The 14,286-nt window shown below is 43.1% G+C and overlaps 1 long non-coding RNA gene across 1 annotated transcript in view; it reads left to right on the top strand.

Moving 5' to 3' along the window:
* Positions 1 to 14,084, top strand: part of LOC114603095 (uncharacterized) — a 55,324-nt gene extending 41,240 nt beyond the window's left edge. Inside the window, exons 2-5 of the long non-coding RNA XR_013393629.1 lie at positions 1,296 to 1,464; positions 7,774 to 7,822; positions 11,682 to 11,831; positions 12,685 to 14,084. This is a non-coding gene — a long non-coding RNA (uncharacterized LOC114603095). The remainder of the gene's footprint in view (positions 1 to 1,295; positions 1,465 to 7,773; positions 7,823 to 11,681; positions 11,832 to 12,684) is intronic.
* Positions 14,085 to 14,286: the final 202 nt, after the last annotated feature.

Genomic DNA, 14,286 nt, shown 5'->3' with positions numbered 1-14,286 from the left:
ATGGGACTTCTGAGTGGACATGTAAAACATTGTACTGTAAAAGGGCATCAGCCAAACTTAGCTCATCAATAGGCTTAGCTGTACTATCTTTGAGACCTTCTAGTTGAGGCAGAATGGACCTGCTGACCAGCCAGTGTCAGGTTATTATACAAACACCCCCCCCCCCACTTTTTTCCTGCAAATTTGCAGACTTGGTGACCAAGTTAAGCACTGGAGACAGTTTGCCCAGTAGGGTGACCTTTCACCTTCTCTTTACTAAATAGACTTAATTGCTGCATTTGTCTGTCATTTGAGCTACAAATAATTCTACTGAGGTCATTGGTAAAAAAAAGGAAAGCTTGGCTTTTTAGCCACCTTCAGAGAATCTCTAACTTGATATTGCCAGGCATGAAAACATGTGAGAGGCTTCTGGGACCCTATAGTACCAATGTCTCAATCTAAGCAGAGACAGCCGCCAATGTGAAATCAGACCTTTAGCAACTTTGGAGAGTAATAAGAAATGCACCCGACACACATGTGTACATGTGTGTGCATATGTGTGCCTGAACTCACTTTGCGAGATCTAAAATTCTCTCAGAGGTTATTCCACTAGGATACATTTCCAGAATAAATATTCAATATCCAACTAAGTTCTACTCAGAGTAGACCCACTGAAGTTAATGGCACTATGTTAGCTAGGCCTATTAATTTCAGTGGGTCGACTCTGAGTAGAACTTCATTGGCTAGTACTCCCCCCTCTACCAGGAATTATTGATTTATTTGGCCCAAAGAATGAGAAAAACTGTCATCCTAATCTGGTGACATCTTCATGGAAACACAGGAGAGTGTAAGAAAAGCCCTGGTTGGTTGGGCAAGGGGGCTTATAGCAAGGTGGCAAAGCATCTGCTCTGAATGCAGAAGGCCTCAGCTTCAATCCTCAGCACCCCCAGGTTTCCAGCAGCTGACATTCAGAAGCATACTGCCTCGACCAACAGTGGAGGTAGAACATAGCCTTAGGTTCCACGAATTTCCCAGGATATTGAGAGCAAAAGAGTCAGCTGGGCAGGGACAAGAAATAACACCCTACCCACCAAAGCCCTGAATTCCTTTGAGACCCTGCACTACCCTTAAGCCCTCTGAAGCTGCCCGTCAAAGTGTCCTTCTCACCAGTGGGCAGGCACAGGCTCTCCTGTGATAAGATGAGGACAAGAGAAGTGCTCTCCTCTTTGCTTTGAGATCTCATCTTTTTCTGAACTGCTTGCCATTTCCCCTTCAGGCTCCTTCTGACTTTTTCTTTTCTTTCATGTCTTCTTCAGCAGCTGTAGACCAGAGAAGAGCAATTTCCTACTTCGTGCTAACTGCTCTCTGCTGACAGCCTCAAGAACCGTGAGGTGAGAATTTGCTCCCATTTCAGAGGAGATCTGGCTGGACTCAAGGCAAGGGACTGCTTTCACGGTGCTCTTTGATGCGCTTCTCCTGAGATAGGTAGGTTAGCTTTGCCTCCTACTCGAGCCTATCAGATCTGCAGCTCACCCAATAGACAAGGAAAAAATCAAAAACACCTCAATGAAAAGCACACAACACGTAACAATAAAACCTGATTTAAAAAATCACATTTGACCCATCACAAAAGTGCAGCAACCACATAATCTATCGGAACATTAGGTTACATCCAGGCAACCTGTTTGTTGAGTGTTGTTGTCGTCGTTGTTATCCCACCTTTTCCCCAGATCAGGACTCAAGATGACTTACAAAATGTAAAACAACATTTTCTGGACCATCCCATTCCCAGTACATAGCAAGTGAACTAACTTCACTTGGGAAAAATCAGTGCAGACTCCAGCTCTCCTCCAACCTTCGCCACCCTTGCCAAGTCCATGGCGTGTGTAGATCCCTGCTGTTTCCTATGAACTTGAATAGAGATTTTCCTGGGAAAGTCTAGCTTTCCTGTCAGATTTCCAATGGCCAATTTTCCCGGAGAAAAGCCAAGTTCTCCTTCCGTACTGCAGCAGCAGGAAAAATGTAAAAATAAAATGAAAATGAAGGGGTGGGGGAGAGATCAAAATTAGGATGGCCCTTACACATGCCAAAAAACAACAACCCCAAGCATAGAATCTGTATTAAAAACCTGTATATGCATATGTCTAGATGAAAATGTAGGAGTAATGACCATAATTCAAATAGAAACGTGGTATATCTCACCTTAGTAACTGTGATTTGGTGAGATGTGTGCCTGATCAGTCTGCTGCCCAGGCGCTCACTTTGTACGGGCAACCTCAAGGCTCCATCCTGCTCTCCCTTCTGACAATTCTTTTTCCTTAACTTGAACTGGGTAGGGCTTCAACAGAGGACTCCTTCAAATACAGGACTTCAAGAGAGGAGAGGGTTCCAGGTATCTTTCAAACCAGGGTTGTAGGAGAATTTTGATGAAAACAGAAATAGGAGTAGAAAATGCTGGTGTTTGCTTTTTTGCTCCGTGTCCAGAGGGAAAATGTATCCAGAGCATATGATCAGTATTCATGGTTGTTGTTGCGTCCTGTACACAAATGATACATGATTGATTATGATTCTCTTGCCCCACCCTTGCCTCATTTTCATTGTGTTTCCTTTGCAGTGAAATGATGGAATAATGTAACAATGGTGTGATTTACAGAATTAATTAGGTAAATTGCATAAGCTACATAATTTTGCCACAGCAAACAGTGAAACATGTAACATTGTTTTTGATGGAAGGCGAGTTGCAGTGGAATGGAAGCAGTGCTGCATGTGACAAGTACAGGGAGGAATGGGAAAAGATGCTTACACCCCTTTTTGGATCCCAAAGTTGTCACCCCCTACTTCCCAGAGACAAGTGTTATCTGCTTACGCGTTCCCTTCTCACACTCCCCCTTTCTCCGCAGCCCATTCCTTTCTCCTTATAAAGGCATTGCTACATCCTGACAGAGAAAACACTGGCGACTCGAGGGGTCCATGACCTTTGGGCTGCTAAACTCCCGCAAACTAAATAAAAGCAGCCCAAGAGAAAGCAAGTGAACATAAATCAGAACGCCTGACAGAGACCACCTGGTATACGCTTCCTTGCTGCAAGGAGGCACAGAGCTGATGGTATTCAGCTGGAGACGCTGCAGTCTCATGCATTTCTTAGGGGTACTACCTCACAGAGCCAAGGGGGGGGGGAGCATGTCTCCTGCCAAGCCCCACCAAAATGAATGGGGAATGAAGTGCTCAAGTCAAGGGCTTTGTTTGTAGTTTTGTTTGTTTTTATTTCGTTGGTCAGTGGGGGGAAACAGGACAAGAAAATCGTGTGCATGTAGACTGGGGGTAGCCAGTGTGGTGCCCCCCTGAGGTTGATGGACTACAACTCCCATGATGCCTACCCATTGCCCATGTTGGATGGGGCTGATGGGAGTTGGAGTCCAACAATATCTAGATGGAACCATGTTGACTCTCCTTGATGTAGACCATTGGAAATGATGATACCTCTGCTAACGACGACATCTTCTAAGAACCCTCTTTAGTTTTGGACAATAGAGAAACAAAATACAAATTCTGGGAACAGAGAGGATGCAAAGCTTGTGAACTGCTGCTCAGCTATCAAACATTTTCATCTGTACCCTGGAACAAATGGATTTGGAAACCAATTGCAGCTGTTTATCATGATATTTTGAGCATACAATATGGTGGGTGGAGGGTGCAGCTTTGGATCGTTGCCAAAGGGAGGGCTAGTGGGAATAGTTTTTTCCTTTCTTTTTTTAAGTTACCCTCCTGTTGATAAACAAAGTAGGGAAAATGCATGAAATACATACAAAGCTGGCATAAGGCTTCAGTTTCCAGCGTTTTGGATCAAAGCCATGAGCACAAGTTGGGTCTCATTGGATTTTCATGCTTCATCACCACCATTAAGACCAAGTGCACATTCTTTCTTGTCCAGTTCTAGAATATGAGAGAGAGAGAGTGCTTTAAGCAATGTAAATAATGTGGTTGGGAACCAGTTAAAGAATATTTTAGTTGATCCACAGTCTGGCTTTTATCGGACTTACCCATCAATGTGAATTTACATATTACATATACACTTCGACAACTAAGGTGTCCTTCCAAGCACCCTGAAGGGAAAGAGTGGCTTCTTTTAATACTTAATCACTGCTGGAGCAAAAGGCCTTCACTAATATTTACTTCCTCATCCCATTTGAGAACATGTAATATTTGCTAATATAGTTATGTGCTAAAACAGCTTCAAAAATTAAAAAATTCAGGATCCTTCGGTAGCGTGGATATATATTTGAAATAAGCATTGGCGGACTTCAGGCTTTCAAATTTTAGCAGCGTGCTGTGTGATAATTTTATTGTTTTATTCTTTTAGGGTTTGTTCATTTTTTGCAATCAAGCAATGTATAAATTTTATTAAATAAATAATGCATGCAGAAAGAGAACCTTGGCATAATTTGCATATCCTATAGATCCTTAGAGAACCCCATTTCCTGATGCTTTGCTTGTATTTGGTCTCACTGATTGATTCAACTGGGACAACATTTTAATGTACAATCGCTGCATCTTTACTCAATTGTGAGGACCAGTTGACAAATGTGAGCTCGGGGTCAGATTAAGATGTGCTGAGGCTCCAAGCTATGTCAAATTTATGAGACCCCGCAATAGCATTACCTCTCACCCCCCAAAGTGTTTTATTCTAACACTGGGGTTCCCAAACATTTCCCCTCATGGACGACTTAAAAATTGCTGAGGGTCTTTACAATTTCCCCCCTGCCTATTGTAGCAACTGTAATGTGCTGCGATAGTTGCTGTATATTTTAAATTATATTTCCATTTCATCTTTTATATCCTATATTGTATTTGACCGTATCACAATTTGAATTCCATAAAAATCTCTAGAATGCAAATTCTAAGTGTTGCAGGCGTTCTTCAGGGGGACCACCTGAACGAAACATGGAGGTCATCGGTTGTCCATGGACCACATTTTGGGAACCCCTGTCCTAAGAGAAAGGACAAGGAAGACAGAAAAGAATTTCTGCATTTGCATAAGGATGCAACCCATTTGGAAAGCATGCAGCCAAAAAGTAACATTCTCACTGAAACGTATATTTTGCAACCTAACTTGAAATCTTACGGATTTTTAAATTTTATTTAGAGACTCTTTTTATAATCTGAATGTAAATTTGCAACAAATTAAATAGGTGTCCCTGCTGGACACAAGAGGTGCAAGTAATACAAACTGAGAATACAAACTTTTTAATTTTCTTGTTTAGCTTCCTAAACACTATTGCATTTAGCTCGGTAGGAGTCCTTTTTTTTAAAGAGACAGGACAGGCAGCTTTCTAAAGCAATGAGAACAACCCTCCGTGGGGACCCAGCCAGTCCGAACATTCATTGCATTATTTTCTTTGCAGATAACATTTTTGGTGGAGCCAGCATTGCCAGATTAAACAAACCAGATAACGTTGAATCTTGTCTTTAAAATTGCAGATCTCCTGGCCCAGGAAAATATAGGCATCAGATTACATGCTGCAGATTAGTAATGGGCTTTAGAGCTCCCCCTTTCTTCTTCTTTTAAATGTTAAGAAACATAGTGATCCCTTCGGATCAGGGAACAAACAGATGTAGTAAATTTGTGTGGCAGTCAGCAGTTTCAGATAAGCGCTGATGGGAATGGAAATGGGGGGTGGGGTGAGGGTTTAAAGACTGATTGCTTCTGTGTTAAAGTTTTCCACATAAAAACTACAATTCTCTCCCTCTCGTGGTTAAGGAAAAGGATCCTTGTTTAAACACTGCACCTTCTGCCCGGTTTCATTCCCTTTGTGGGAAGCATTCCAAACTCCTCTCTCTCTCTCTCTCTCTCTCTCTCTCTCTGAGAAATACTTGTGGGGTGGCAGAAATGAGTCGAGTAAGGGCTGCAGTTAAAACAGGAGAGGCTTTCCTGAGGCTGCAATTCCATCCATCTAGCGTGACGCCCGGTCCCGTTATTAGCGAGGATGGAAAATTGCATTGCAAAATTATCTGTTCAATTTCATTGGCGCTCTCTCCCCTCCCCGCCTCTCCGTGCTTTCTTCCTTTCATTCCAGGGACTATTTGCCACACAATACCCATCGGAGCTGGCAGCCCCCTTATTAAAAGCACCTGGCCATGAAAGGAGATCAGACCATAGGCCCATTTGAGGGGCCAAATGGTTACATAGAAAAAAAGGAAAGAGCAGGGGCAGCCCAAGGTATTTTGCTGCATGAGACAAAGGACAATAGAGTGATCCCCTTCTTTCTATGCACAGAAGCCAACCAGACTAAGAGCTGAAAATGACTTGCATGCTAGTGAAGATGGGGCAGGGTCTTCCACCACTCCTGTGGTCAGCAAGGTAGGTTAGGGCAGCCATTTACACATCACCGATACTGACAAAATTCCCCAAAGGAAATGAACAAAATTAAACCATTTAAAAAAGCATAATGTGGACATCAGGGAAAGGTGAATCTGTCCATTTCAGTTTTGCATGGTCTTTTGTATTTTCTGGTTTTCAGTTCTCCACATTTCTGCATCAGTTTGCCATTAAGGGGAAAAAATTATCATGTAAATTCATCAGCCTTTTTGTGCAAATTTATCCTAACATATACATGCTTGTATGAAATTTTGCCTAAGATACACAATTTTTTTTGCATTGTGGTTTCCCCTAATATTATCTAATATTATACCTTTTTTGTTGGTTTTTTTCACATTCATGTGCATTTTTATGCACCCTTCACTTCAGTATATGCATTTCTATACACATTACTTGGCTGGAGAACTGCACTGCAAAATTTGGAAGAGTGTGTATTTTGAAAGATGCCCGTTTGTGCATTGTAATAGCAAAAGCCAGATTTGGTAGGTTCTCATTTAAATTTGAATGAAACCCGATACCCCCCTCCCAATTTCTAGTGGACCTGTAACAAAAGTGTTGCAGTGTGAAATAATCCCTGTTCAGGATTCTTGCCACTCCATTGCCATTCCCCACCACACTCAGCATTCAGAGCCACTGAGCACACCACTTCTCACTGAGCTATTTTGGGGGGCTTCCACTCTTAAACTGAGCAATGAGCCAGTCAGTGCTTTGAGGGGTTGGCATTGCAAAGCAGGTGTGCTATTCTGATGTTCATGCACAGAAGAGGTTGTATCTGTATACATTTATGCATTTTGAAAAGTTTTCATGCACTGATATAAGAGCCACCACAAGGAAAGACTTGCTAATGCTTTTCTGTTTATGACTGCACAGGGCTGCTTGTAAGAATTGCCATTGTTTGACATTCCCAGATTTGCCAATGCTTGGAGGTTTTGCAAAAAGATTTTCATTCATAAGTGAATTACCAGAAGCCAGTGGAAGCCCATGCCCAGCTAGCCTGTTTACTGCCTATTCAAGCCCCTTTTCGTCAGCATAAACAGAGCTAATCGCTCTATATCCTCTGTATATTGTTTCTTAATATGAATGAAGCGAAGCAGGCTAACCAGTAGTCATTCAGATTATTGTCTAACGTAAACTCTGAGTGGGCTTTGAAGGGTTTGGCTTTGCAAGCTGTGAACAGAGCTGAGTAATGAAAACAAGAATCCATATTGTTAACACAGAGCGATAAATATTCTTCAGGCATTAGGAAATAGGTACGCTTGTGACATGCAAATTTGATCTGACACGTTGCTATTTACTGTCAGCTGAGAAAGGAAAAGAAATGGAAAGGAAAAGGCAATTGACATATGGCTGCTAAATGTTGAATAAGCTAACCCCATCATCCAAAATAAATAAAACCTGCTGGTGTTTTTTTTCTTCAGCATTTAAAATACTTGAGTGTGTATCTGCAATCAAATGAAGAAGGGAACGGTAAGAAATATTTGACCATTTTTGTTCTGCCAAAAAAAGATGTGGGTAACATTTGTTTTTTATTTTCCTTTTATTAAATCACTCTTCGAAACCGCTTGCAAAGTTTAAGTTTATACAGTGACAATTAGTTTATGGTGTTTCTGAAGTGGATTTAGATTTGAGTGATAAAATTACAGGCCAAAATTACAACCATGGTGGAAAATACTGGTTTGTGTTTGGCTTTGCATACCACAACTGAAAGATCACCAAGTATTGCCCATAAGCAGGAGGAAGTCACAATAATAGCAGACGCATTTCTAACACACAAGCTGGATTCCAGAAAATGCCACAATAGATTTGTATAAAGCAGACGGGGAATAGCTTAGCTTCCTTTCATTAATGGCAGGAGGTGGGGAGGAGAAGATTTGCATTTAAAGCTGGCAGGTTAGGCAGAGGGAACTGTAGTTCTGAAACTGGATTGGCTACATTCTTGCGATGAAAAACGGGCATATACCGAGCACATACAACTCAGCCAAATATACCCAAAGGCCTTTTTTTTTGCAAGATTTTAACTGAGATTGAAAGAAAGGCTGACCTTAAAACTTGTAGGGCATAATTCAGTTAAAGCCACTGAAGGCTGGTTTCTGTTGGATTTTGGTTGGATCTGCTCAGGTGGAAGGCAAGGAGGCAAGAGCAGTCACCTAATTCTGCTGAGTTCTACAAAAGCAACACTGAGGCTAAGGAGGAGGAAGTAAGAAGACAGGTAGGTGTAGTTGAAAATAGAATTTGCTTGGCGGGACACTGCACCAGTCTCCACTGGGCAAAGCTAAGCATTTTTAGTTCTGCTGACTTCAGCAGAAGTGGTATGCAGCCTGATCCTGTGTATGTTTACTTGGAAGTGACATCCCTGAGTTCAATGAATAGTAAGAACATAAGAAGAGCCCTGGTGAATCAGACCAAAGGCCTATCTAGTCCACCATCTTGTTTCTGACTGTGTCCAGCCAAATGCCACTGGAAAACAAACAAGCAGGTTACATGAGTTAAATTGCCTGTCCCATTATTGTTCTCTAGCACTGCATCTTCAGAAAGAAATATTGCCTCTTAACCTGGAGATAGTACAGAGCCATCATGACTAATAGCAGTCATAATGGCAGATCTCTAGGAATCAATGTGTCAAATATTTATTTTCTTACATTTATATTCTACTTTTCTTCCATCATGGAACTCAAGATAGTGTCCATGTAGTTCTCAGGTAGTCTTCCACCTTGGCATTGGCCAGATCCAGTTCTGATTAGTGTCAGCAAAGTCGTGTCCCCTATGCCTTCAAGACTGGGACCCTACTAATGGTGGGAGCAGTGTGTAATCCCTAAAAATCAGGGACTAGAATAACTCAATAATTACCTTTCACCACATGAGACTAGCTCTGCTGCAGCTCACTTTTAGATGAGCAGGGAAGGCAGTTTTATTTCAGCTGTATTCATTCATTCTGTGGTAGTCTGCTCTCTACTGATTTTAAAATATGAAGCATGTTCATTCTTGGAGTTAAAGATGTACCAAAATTTTCTAAAATATTCTTCAGCAGGTTGCACAGTGCATTGTGCCTTAGTGTTCAAGTGCTTTAGAGATAAGATGCATCCATTTCCCACTCAGGCAGTTAAAGGCATGGATGATTGACTGACTAATTGATTTGATTTGTCAGACATACCTGTAACCTGAAAAAAAACCCTCTTGTCTCTATTCAGGCCCACATGAGCCAAGTTAAACTTCCCGATGAATTGTAATTCAGCAGTTTCATGCTCAAGTCTCCCTGTGTTTAAGATCAGTGGTGGAGTGTGTTGGTAGACTAGATGTCACTAGCTCAATCATAACAAGCTACTGCTATGTTTTGCTTCTGGGAGACTGCAATGAGGCATTTTCTTGCACACTGTGCATTGGTGTGTGCCCTTTCCTCCCAGTTCCCTTCCATTCTTTGAAACTGGTTGCCAGTGAGTCCAGGTGGAGCAGAAAACAGGGTGCTTATTAACCCCCCCATGATTACATGAGCCTGTCTCGCACTAATGCTTGTGGATGGTCCTATTTTCCAAGAATCTGTCTACTTTAAATCTAGACATAGTTATTAGGGTTGAAATGTAGTTATTAGGGACCTGGAACTAGTTGCTTTGGGAAGCTGTGGGATTTCCCTCCATAGAGATCTTTTTTAAAAAATGTGGGGACGGAGGGGGTTGGTGGAGAATGTTGGATAAACATCTGCCAAGGATGATTTACATCTAGAAAACTCTGCAGAATGCAGCATTTGGACTTGAAGCCTTGGAGGTTGCAGTGTACACTTTTTTCTTTTTTAAAAAAAGATAGTTCATGCTAATGGAAATGTAGGAAACCAAATGCAGTGTTGCAATGAGGATATCGCTCTCCAAAGATGGAATGTGCTTGACCAAGAGATGCTTTGTCTATTTTTTAAAAAAAAATATTTAGAATTTATCACCTTTGCATGGTGGTATCACTTCCTTGGGCTAGACCTCTGAGTGGAAGTCAAGGGCCTCGTAGGACTAAGTGGGGAGGGCGTGGGACCACCCAGAGAATGGCAGATGACGATAGAAGTGCCAAGCAGACAAATATCAGCGTCATGGGACGTTGCATTGGCCTAGACAGGTCCTAAACTGTACATATTCCAATATTAGTGTTTTTGTACTCTTGGAAGCAGAAGCCCCAGCTTTTTTTTTAGGGTGGGAGAAACCATTGCCCCAATGTATACCTCCCCCATTGTTCGGGCTCTCAATGGAAGACATTGTTATTAGTGTTATTATAATGCAATTATGATGCAGAGAGCAGAAGGGGAAAGGGAGGGAGGGAGGGACTTTCTCGCCCCCTGTTGCACAAGGCTAGAACTTAAAGCACCGAATGGAATAGATTGACAGTACAATCAAGACAGACTAATGGAGGTACCTATTATTATTAGCTGTCAACTTAGGAAGTGATGAAAAAAAATCAAGCACTGTACAGATACCAGGCATTCTTACACAACGTATTCTGAACAGACGAGGTCACTGCCCCCAAGCATGATGGCTTAGGTGGCTTTAAAAATGGGATGACACAAATTCACAGAGGAGTCTGCCAAAGGCAATTAGCCTACAATAGCTCAGATCGAACCTCCAGGTTCAGAGGCAGTATATCTCTGGGTTACCAGCTTCTGGACAGCAACAGCAGGAGAGGGCTGCTTGCATGCTTCCCAGAGGTATCTGACTGACCACAGTGAGGAGCAGGCTGCTGGATTAGATAGGCCTTGAGTCAGATCCAGTGGGGTGCTTTTTATGTGGCTCATCAATATTGCATCCACTTGCAAGAACCAAAGAAGGTGTATGTGTTTGACGTTTGTGCACTTTTCTACATACAAGCCAAATTAAGGTGGTGTTTTCTTTCACTGAGGTATCATCCACATATCTTCCTATATACATAAAATGTAAGGTGTCATCACACTCTACAGTTCCCATGGCTGGTGATAGGTGGCCACGCCAAATGCAGCCTGAATAATGGCCAGCTAGTCCAGGTGAACTGTTTAATGCAGAGAGTGTGTGCATTTCACACAGCTGTTTTGTAGAGTAGGTATTATGTTGTGGTATCTAGTAATTTTCACACACACACACACACACACACACACACACACACACACACACACAATGTCAAGTCAATGAAGTTAGCTTATTAACTTTGACATTTCAAAAACAGGTTAGAAAGAACCCCCCCCAAAAGGGATCTGTATACATTTTCATGCAGTCTTACATTCTTCCCAACTTTTCTTCTTTCTTTCTAACCTTTCCCTATCACTTTTCTGCTCCAAATGATCCTGAAATGCAATCTTGCTGTGTTTACATTTGTTTTCCAGAAGGGGGTATCTCATTTTTACAAAAGTATCTCCCACTTGAAGCCTTCCTATTCCAAAGGCGCTGAACTCCCAGGCCCCCCTAGGGTTATTTGAGTCACTCAACCTATGAAAGAACAAGTATGGAAGAAATTCACGTGTGATGGTCCACAGGTATGTTTGTTTTCTTGGATGCATGTCCATCTGGGCCTGCGCTGGATCAGATTATCACTCCCAAACTGGCTTCATGCTGATTGCTAATTTGCAAGATGTTTATGTGCTGTACTGAAGTGGAGCAAATGTAATGAGGTTGGGGCATAATTGCCGGAGAGAACCTGTGATTGCTAGATACAAACCAGTTACTGAGAGTTGGGGGGAAGGCTTTACAGTGGCAAAAGAGTATTGGTGCCCGGGGGCGGGGGGGGGGGAGGATGGGACTGATGCTTTGGATAGATTTGCACACTCTTTTCTTGCCCTCTTCTGATGGCTATCACAGAGGGCACAGGTGCAAAACCTCTGGACCCAGGACTGAATGTGGCCCTCCAACCTCTCTATCTGGCCCTCAGGTTTAGCTCTAGGCCACACCCCATGCCCCAAGCCACACCCTTCACCAGCCCTGTTCCACACTCCTTTTGAGGGCTTGTGCCGGGCTGGAATATGTGGTTGAATTGTGATGATGCCTCTTGTTCGCCTGGATGGATGTTGGAGGTGTGTGTGTGTGTGTGTGTGTGTGGCTGAAAAGTTGCCTGTGGTGCAAAAGGCAAGGGTCACATCCACTGTTTGATTCACTTATTGCCTCTGGCCCAGCCAATCACAAGCCTCTGGTCCCTAAAAGCTTGCCTGCAGGGGAATGTAGATCTCAAGCTTAATAAAGGTTCCTTTATACAGTGGATCCCAGCAGAGCTTGGTTGCCCAAAGGTGATCTGGGGAGAGTGCAAGGGTCAGATAGAGGGTCACATGTGATCTCCAGGCCTGAGGTTCACCACCCCACAAACCGGCCTAACTGGATATCGCTCTTCATTATAAGGAAAGCAAGTGGAAGAGGCTAGGAAGGTGCCTTATACCAGGCTGGATCTCACCCATCCAATTCAGTATTGTCTGCTGGCTGGCAATAGCTCTCCAAGTCTCAAGCAAGGCTCTTCCACATCACCTTCTGCCTGATCCTTGTAAAGGAAGATTCATGATAGAATCACTGAGTGATGCTCCCCCCGCCCCCCACCCACAACATATGACCCTGCCTAAATAGTTAGACCCTGGTTTGGGGGAAACTCAAGAGAGTGAGGCCAACTCTTTCCCCATTTTTCCATCTCACCATTTGGTATCTGCTCTGCCCCACTCTTTGCCTTCCCACTTCATTATTCACAGGCAAATTTTACCGCCTTGAAGTCAGAGGTCAAAGAAGAATATGGGTTGGCTGAAGGTTGGATTTTGCAAGCAAACCGGCAAACTGCAGTGTGAATGTTTGCGCCACTCCCTGCAGTGGACTGATTGGCAGCTCTCTGGCCTGTTTGACAGCTGTCCTTCTGGGGTGCTGATTCTATTTGGTATACATTTTCTTTCAACCCTTTGTCTTAAACAGACTCCTTGTATTGTTAAAACTCAGTAAGGTGTTGTGAGCTGCAAAAGAACCAGAGAGGAAAGGTTTCAGTTTTTTCTCTTCCTACTGCCCTTTTTATGCTGAGCCACCTGCTCCAGGCCATATTCACACCATGCATTGAAAGCATTACAATGCCATTTAAACAGTCATGGCTTCCTCAAAATAATTATGGGAGCTGTAGTTTGTTCAGGGTGCTGAGAGTTGTTAAAGGTAAAGGGACCCCTGACCATTAGGTCCAGTTGTGGCCGACTCTGGGGTTGCAGCACTCATCTCGCTTTATTGGCCGAGGGAGCCGGTGTACAGCTTCCAGGTCATGTGGCCAGCATGACTAAGCTGCTTCTGGAGAACCAGAGCAGCACACGGAAACGCCATTTACCTTCCCGCCAGAGCGGTACATATTTATCTACTTGCACTTTGACGTGCTTTCGAGCTGCTAGGTTGGCAGGAGCAGGGACCGAGCAATGGGAGCTCACCCCGTCACAGGGATTCGAACCGCTGACCTTCTGATCAGCAAGTCCTAGGCTCTGTGGTTTAACCCACAGCGCCACCCGTGTCCCAAGAGAGTTGTTAGGAGACTCCTATTTCCCTCGCAGAGCTACAGTTCCCAGAATTCCCTATGAAGAGGGATTGATTGTTTAACCACTCTGGGAATTGTAGCTCTGGGAGGTGAACAGGGTCTCTTAGCAACTGTAAGGGTTTAATGAACTACAGCTCCCAGAATTATTTTGGGGAAGCTGTGGCTGTTTAAAGTAGTATCATTGTACTTTAATTGTATATCTTGAATGTAGTTTCATTTGGATTAAACACACACTGATGCAAACTTTTTCAAAGATATGCTTTTTGTTTTTCTGTGATTGGGGCTTTGTAATTTCCATATTGCAACATGCTTGATAGCTACTCTGATGAGGGATGTGCTATAATACAATAAATAAATAAATGTTAAATCCTATGGCCATTTCAGGGATGTTGAGTGATGGCCCAGACAGCAGGTGGCACTGTGGCTACCAGAAAGCCAACCCCCCCCCCCCCAGG

The sequence above is a fragment of the Podarcis muralis genome, chromosome 7 (genome assembly GCF_964188315.1).
Source record: "Podarcis muralis chromosome 7, rPodMur119.hap1.1, whole genome shotgun sequence".
NCBI classification, from domain to species: Eukaryota; Metazoa; Chordata; class Lepidosauria; order Squamata; family Lacertidae; genus Podarcis; species Podarcis muralis.
Note: the sequence above shows the minus strand (reverse complement) of the source record. Positions and strands in the feature narration are given on the sequence as shown.